The sequence below is a fragment of the Nanorana parkeri genome, unplaced genomic scaffold, assembly GCF_000935625.1.
Source record: "Nanorana parkeri isolate BGI_ZX_2015 unplaced genomic scaffold, ASM93562v1 scaffold321, whole genome shotgun sequence".
In the NCBI taxonomy this organism is placed as follows: Eukaryota; Metazoa; Chordata; class Amphibia; order Anura; family Dicroglossidae; genus Nanorana; species Nanorana parkeri.
Window position 1 is genome coordinate 1,271,250 of NW_017306589.1, and position 7,838 is coordinate 1,279,087.

Below are 7,838 nucleotides of genomic sequence, written 5' to 3' on the forward strand. Positions count from 1 at the left end.
TTGCCGTCATCGGAAGCCCGTCCCTCAGCGGGGCGGGCTTACGATGATCGCAAGTACGATCTGCCCGTCCAAGGTGGGCAGATCGTACGGGCTTTTAATGAGCATACGACCATCGCAAGACAAAAGTCTTGCGATGGTCGTAAGGTGTATGGGCACCTTTATACTATGGGTTATAGAGCGCCACCTACAGGAGAATAGACACTACTGCAAAGGCTGTAGGTTGGGCCTAAGTTATATAACCTGTCCCCCACCAGCAGGGCAGTTCTTATAATGAGGCAGACTGAGGTTTTTGCCTCAGGGGTCAGCGGGCAGAGCGGCATGGGCACAAAGTCTGCAGTATTCCTGCCACCCCCATTCTGGCCAGTGTCCCAAGTTGCCGAGGGCCGTACACATCTCTCTGCCCTGCTCTTAACAATCCGGGCGTCCCGGCGAGCTCCTGGCAACCATTCATCACATCACTGGTTGCCAGGAGCTTGGAGGGATGCCACACCTCCCCTTCCCACCAGTCACTCTTCAGTTGTAGCAAACTGTTGGAGTAAACACAAACGGCCAACATACGTGGGGAGGGAGCCGTGTCCACCAATGGACTTTTACCGTTCAGTACAAAAATACAGTTTAGGCCTCATTCAGACAGAGTAAAGTCGGGCCGTACAGATCCATGCGGCGTGCACGGCCGCATCTGGCCGTTCCCAGGAGGTACAGGTACTGCGTGTGATTGCGCGCAGCAGCCTGTTCTTCCCTATGGGAAGAGCGACCATACGCTCACCCGAACGGGTCCGGGTGTCCGTGCTCACACGCAGACAGGATCCATCCGAGCACAGACCCGCGCGGACGTGCAGCTCAGGCGTGCGTACAGCCGCGTCCTCCCTTACGGAAGAACAGGCTGCTACGTGCAATCACATGCAGCACCCCCGTCCCTCCCGAGAACTGCCCGACGCGGCCATGCACACCACACGGATCTGTGCGGCCCGACTCTACGCTGTGTCAATGAGGCCTATTGAAGGACGCAAGAAGAGTATATTACTATGGGACATCCAAAGCAGCACGAGAAAGGCGGGCGATCCCAATATAAACAAATAGACACCCCCCACCCCCACCCAAGGAGGGACCACAAAGAAACTCCCGCCGTGCAAAGGCACCTCGGCTGAAACGTCCACCTGGTAACATATGGACGGACCAGGTTTCAGACCTACACCACAGAGGTCTGATACCGAAAAGTCCAGGAGGTGCCTTACTGTCCTGGTGAAGTGAGCCGTAACCCGGGAAAAGGAGGAGCTTCACCTTACAAGGTGTACGGTCTGGCAGATCCACCTTGAAATGGCAGCGCTAAGAGCTGGAGACCCCCTAACGAGGACCCTCCAAGATCACAAACAGGGCTGGAACTGCTGATGCCCCTGCCTGTATGTGGGTGTCCCATTCAGCTTGCCGGCTGCTGAGAAGACACCCGTGTCTTTGTGCAAGCTGGCTCCGAAGTTTGGGTGAATATAACTATTTTAGTCCCGGATAGAAGCAGTTAACCCTTGCAGTGCAGGGGGGGGTAGCCCCACTGCAAGGGTTAATAAAAACATTTGCCCGGAGTAAATCATTCTAAGATACCAATTCTTGCATGCAGGTGCAGGGGCCAGGAGCTCCGCTCAGTTCTGCCGCTCCTGCACCCTTATCGGGCTCGGTGCCACTACGTCTGCCTTTGTGACGGCCGGGCGGGGAGCATGCGGTTACTGAGAACGTAGTCTCCCATGGAGCTACCGGCAGTGGCCTTCACAAGGGAGGTGCGGCCTGCACCCGGGTTCCACCATTGGAGGGGATGACACCAAAATGACTGGCAGTCATTTTGGTGTCACCCCCCTATGAAAAGTCGGGCACTCAATCACGGACCGAGAGCCCGACAGTGTCAGGAGAGAGGAGGGGACCTGGCGGCATACCTCTTCCCGCCGGGTGAACGTTTCCTCCTCTGGAGATGGGTGAGTGACACCATTGGTTGCATGGTGTCACAGGAAATGCCTGGCAGTATCACAGGATGTGAATAGCAGATGGGTGAGTGACACCATTAGTTGCACAGTGTCACAAGAAAAGGTCCTTGCCAATTGGCAGGCAAACGCAGCGTGAACAGAAGCCGAGAACGGCGCTCTTTAACACTTTACTGTTGGCGTAACGCATATAAGTGGCGACATGGTGGTCGCGCTTTAACGACGTCCAGTGGCATATATGCGTCCATTTGGTTCCACCGTTCTGTGCCATCACCGACCACTCCCTCAGGGTCGGGGTTCAATCGTGCAACCACCGTGACAGCCAATCACACGATCAGGAACCCCATCTGGCAGTTAGGATTGGGTCGAGAGCCGGTTTAAGCGATCAACATTCACTGGCTGAGCTCTAGGCTGAGCCGCTTCAAATGAACGGACTGCCAAAAAACAGACATGCGCCATTTTTTACGCATGTGCATTGGGAGCAGCATTTTAAATAAATGGCACAATAACGTACGTCGACGTGCGCGCTTTACTGCAACCCACGAGCGTGATCGGGCCCTAAGGGACTATTGTCATTCGATCTCACTGAGCAGCCCAAAATATTGAATCTTTCACACAATAAAGGGAATTTATAACACATCTGGTCACTTTTACAACAACTCTCCCCTAAAACAACCCACCCACAGCCAGGCCATATCCTCACCCCCTCAGCCAGCCGCCTAAAATCTCATTGGCCGCCCGATTTCCCGCCCAGATCCCCGTCGGTCCAGTGCGGTCAGCTCTCCGGCGAATCCCTCAGCACGGCCGGCGGTCATTGGCTGGCGCACGCTGCGGGCTTTCTTTTCCCGCTCAAAGTGAGGAGGAGGAGCCGGGGGAGGAATCTGAGGGGACCCCGGGGTGAGGGAAGCACCGTCTGAGAGGAACAGCAGAGGCCAATTACCAGGACAGGCAGGAGAGGCCGCCGGATAACAAATTACCTCACAGCGTCATTACACGGCGGGAGAGAGAGAGAGGGGGAGAGCTGTGCCTGCCGGAGGACAAGGGATCCCCGCACGATCACTAGGGGGCAGGAGAACCATTAGACACCGTGCCTGTGACCATTCATTAATTACATCTAATCATTTACTAACAGGGTAGGGATCATCTCATATACAGAAATAGATCACTTTTACTGGTAGAGGTCAGGAGGGGTCTCTGGGGTCACACAGATCACACAGCCGGACAGGAGGGGGTTAATGCGGGCGATGATTGAGGATCAATATATCAGATTAATAGAATTGAGATCTGGTAATTATTCTTCATTTTACTGAATGAAAGTGGATCTCTCCGGGGGTCACATGACCGGTCAATGGAGGGTCAGATGGGGGATCAATGAATAACTAGATCAGATCTAATGCAAGACTAATATGTCATCATTTATTGACAGGAAGTGGCGGGAAATTCTGTAAATATTGCTAAATTTTACTACTAGATGAAAGTGGATCCTTATCTGGGATCACATGACCGGTCAGTAGAGGGTCGGATGTGGGATCCATGACCATTGCTAATGCAATAATAATAATATGTAATTATTTACTGACAGGAAGTGGAGGAAACTTTGTAAATAGAGCTAAATTTTACTATTAGAGGAAAGTGGATCTATCCGTGGTCACATGACCGGTCAATGGAGAGTCAGATAGGGGATACATTAATAATTAGATCAGATCTAATGCAATAATAATGTGCAATCATTTATTGACAGGAAGTGGAGTGAAGTTTATAAATAGAGCTAAATTTTACTACTAGATGAAAGTGGATCCTTCTCTGGGATCACATGACCGGTCAGTGGAGGGTCGGATGGGGGATCAATGACCATATCTCGTGCAATAATATGTAATCATTTACTGACGGGAAGTGGGGGGACGTTTGGAAATATAGCTAAATTTTACTATTGGATCAAAGTGGATCTATCTGGGGTCACGTGACAGGTCAGTAGGGGGTCAATGATCATATCTCATGCAATAATAATATGTAATCATTTACTGACAGGAAGAGGAGGAAATTTGGAAATGTAGCTAAATTGTACTATTCTATAAAAGTGGATCTGTCGGGGATCACATGACAGGTCAGTAGAGGGTTACGAGGTCAGTCTAGCAGAATAATAATATGTAATCATTTACTGACGACAGGAAGTGGACGACACATTGGAAATATTCTAGCTACTAGACGAAAGTGGATCTATCTCTGGGATCACATGACCGGTCAGTAGAGGGTTAACTGGAGGATAGGTGAATAACTAGGCAATTTCTATCGAAGAATAATATTTAATCATTTACTGAAGACAGGAAGTGGGAGGAACTTTGTAAATAGTATAGTTATATTTTACTATTAGATGAATGTGGATCTTTCTCTGGGATCACATGACTGGTCAGTAGAGGGTTAACTGGGGAATAACTGGGCAATATTTATCTAACGGAAGAGTAATATTTTGTAATTTACTGACAGGAAATGGTCGCAACTTTGGAAATAGAGCAACATTTTATTACTAGATGAAAGTGGATCTATCGGGGATCAGCGACAGGGCAGTAGGGGGTTAAAGGAGAACTATGAGGTGAGTGAAAATCACTCATCCTCATAGTTCTAGCCGACCTGTGACAATGAGACTGTCACACGTCGGCTCAATAGATCGGGAAGTGAGCGAACACATACCGTCGCTCGCTCACTTCTTGATCATCTCCCTGCAGAGAGCCGTGACTGTCACGGCTCCCTGCAGGGATTCCCCCCCGCTCCGATCCTCCAGCGCTGACTGGTGGGCGGGTACAGCTGGCACTGCCTCTAGATAGGCAGAGCCAGCTGTCAATCACGCAGATGGGTGGATCTCAACAGCATTGTCAAGATCCATCCTGGCTGCTGTGGTCTCAGTGTACCGCGAGCTGCAGCTCTCTATATACTGAGGTTTGGGTGACGGGAGGGCGCTAGTATACGTCCTCCCGTGACTCTTAAGAGAACTATGGGGAAAAACACTGACCCCATAGTTCTGTTTTCACTGGAGGATAGAGAAATAACATCAAATTATATTGAACAGAAGAATAATTATTAATTTACTGGCAGGAAGAGAACGGAATTTTGGAAATGTGGCTAAATTTTACTGTTAAGATAAAAGTGGATATATCAGGGATCGGTGACAGGTCAATAGAGGGTTGACTAGAGGTTAGAGAGGAAACTAGGCAAGTTCAGTCTAGCAGAATAGTAATATTTAATGATCTACTGACAGGAAGTGGACGATACTTTGGAAATATTGTTGTATCTTACGATTAGATGAAGGTGGATCTTTGTGGGATCTCAGTAGAGGTTCAGCTAGAAAAAGGAATAACTAGGAAAAAGAATTGGAACCCACCCTGAGATCTGGTATAATCCTTCATTTTACTAGATGAAAGTGGATCTATTTGGGATCACATGACCGGAGGATTAATCAATAACTAGGCAAATGAAATTTATCAGACTAATTATATTTAATAATTTACAGACAGGAAGTGGATAGAATGCAGTAAATACTATAGCTACATTTTACTTCTTCAATAAAAGTGGATCTTTCTCTGGGATCACAGAACAGGTCGAGAAGGTTAACTAGAGGTCAGGTGGATAATTAAGCAAATTAAATATAACAATGTTTAATAATTTACTGACAGGAAATGGACGGAACTTTGGAAATAGTATAGTTCTATTTTACTATTAGATGGAAGTGGATCTTTCCCTGGGATCACATGATTGGTCAATAGAGGAGTAACAAGGCAAATTTAAAGGTAACAAGAATAATATTCAATAATCTGACAGGAAGTGGATAGGATTTATGAAATAGTATAGTTCTATTTTACTATTAGGTAAAAGTGGATCTTTCTGTGGGATCACACGACCCGTCAGTAGAGGATAACTAGAGGTCATATGAATTCTTGGGCAAATTAAATCTTAAAAATAATGATGTTTAGTAATTTAATGACAGGAAATGGAAGGAACTTTGGAAATATTAGGGTGCATTCACAACCACATCAGAAGGTACTCACAGGTCAATGGAGGGTCCGTTGGCTTGTGATTATACCTTCCGAACCATTGTGTTCTGTTGTGATTTATCGTTTTTTTTTCCCTGCAAGCTTTATGTTTAGTAACATGTCCTGAGAGGACCGACTTTACTCTAATAGCTTGTGATGCATTTTTTTTTTTCCAGCGCAATGTACGGTAACACCATGCAGTAGTGTGATCTGTCCCATTCACATCCATTCATTTTTCGTTGCCCTTGCGTTACCATCCATTAAAAATGGATGGTAACGCAGTGCAATGGATCCGGTGTGAATGGGGCCTTACGTTTTATGGGGCCTCAGTTACGTTTTACTGTTAAATAACAGTGGCTCTTTCTCTGGAATCACATGACTAGTCAATAGAGGGGTCAGCTAGAGGAATAACTAGACCAATTACATTTAACGGAAGAATAATATTTAAAGTAGAATTAAACTCTCGGTTTATTTTTTTGGCATATATCTACTGCTAGCAAGCAGTAGATCTATGCAAAAACATTTTTTAAAAAGTTACCGAAAATTTTACCTGTGTCTTCGCACCTCACTTTTGTCCGAAGATCTGAAGATTCTCGAGCGGATGTGAAGAATCATGGGATGGGCGCATGTGCAGTAGAGATCTTCGGCGGGGAGAAGAGGAGAGACACAGTGGAGCTGAATGCACGTCGCACAGACACTGTGGGACCCGAGGAGTCTGTGCTAGATCAGAGACCGGTGTTTTATTGAATTCTCCAACTCGTCGAGACCTCCAACTCTCGTCAGTGTGCCTGCGCAGCCACCCAAGTGAAGTATCAAGCTCTACAATCTGCGGCAGTGCGCCTTCGCGGGCACCCGATGCCACAAGCACCTGACTGGAGTTGGAGAACTTGATGACAATTTAGAAGCCGCACAAGCGCACCTCGGAAACTGGAGAAGTCAACGAGGATTGCAAAAACTGACGGCTAGCGCCATCTTGTCGAAATCTATAATTGACGTGACATCACGAGTTGGAGATCTCGAAGAGTTGGGTACTTCGACAGAGCACCAGCTCTAGAGGTATTGCTGAATACGAGTGGAAGGAAGAAGATGATCGGATCAAGAGGCATCATTTAAGGTAAGTCCTTAAAGCAGCAATTGATCGGATCTATGTGGGATCACACGACAGGTGAAGAGAGGGGTAACTAGAGTTCAGATGAATAACTAGGAAAATTAAATCTGAAGATAATAAGGTTTGATTATTTACTGACAGGAAGTGGATGGAAATTTTTGGGGGAAAAAACTGTAATACTACAGGACGGGAGAGCTGATGGCTCATTCCGCTGACCAAGGTGCGTTAGTATAACAATTAGGGATGTCCCGATACCGGTACTAGCATCTTGTCAAGTACTTGTCAAAATGCCCCGATACATAGCGCCGAAGCTTGCGCTATATATTTTTCTCTCACCTTTCGGCTGCTGTTCGGGAGAGCTGCGGCGAATCAGCGATGGTCCGGTGGGCGCAGCTCCAAATGGGGTCCTAATTTAGCTGGCAGGCGATCGGACAGCTAAATTAGGACCCCACCTGGAGTTCCTCCCACCGGACCAGCGCTGACTCGCCGCTGCTCTCCTGCACAGCGCCGAAGACGACCTCACCAGCGAGGCACCGGCCATCATCAGAACAGTGAGTGAGGACATTTTAGTATTAGCAGAGAATAATTGTAAAACTTTTGTCTTCAGTGTATGCTCCATATGTGCTACATATAGAGTATACACTGCAGACAATAGAGTTGCAGTTCTCCCCTGCTAATATGAATGGGTTAAATGATCCATAGACATAACATGTAGTTGTATTATGGATCATTTAACCC

At 47.3% G+C, this 7,838-nt stretch overlaps 1 protein-coding gene across 1 annotated transcript in view; it reads left to right on the forward strand.

Annotated features, from left to right (window-relative positions):
* Positions 1-2,817: 2,817 nt before the first annotated feature.
* LOC108788359 (PHD finger protein 1-like) overlaps positions 2,818-7,838 on the forward strand; it is a 25,035-nt gene continuing 20,014 nt past the window's right edge. The window contains exon 1 of the mRNA XM_018558113.1: positions 2,818-2,864. The gene's annotated coding sequence lies outside the window, so the exon portion shown is untranslated. The remainder of the gene's footprint in view (positions 2,865-7,838) is intronic.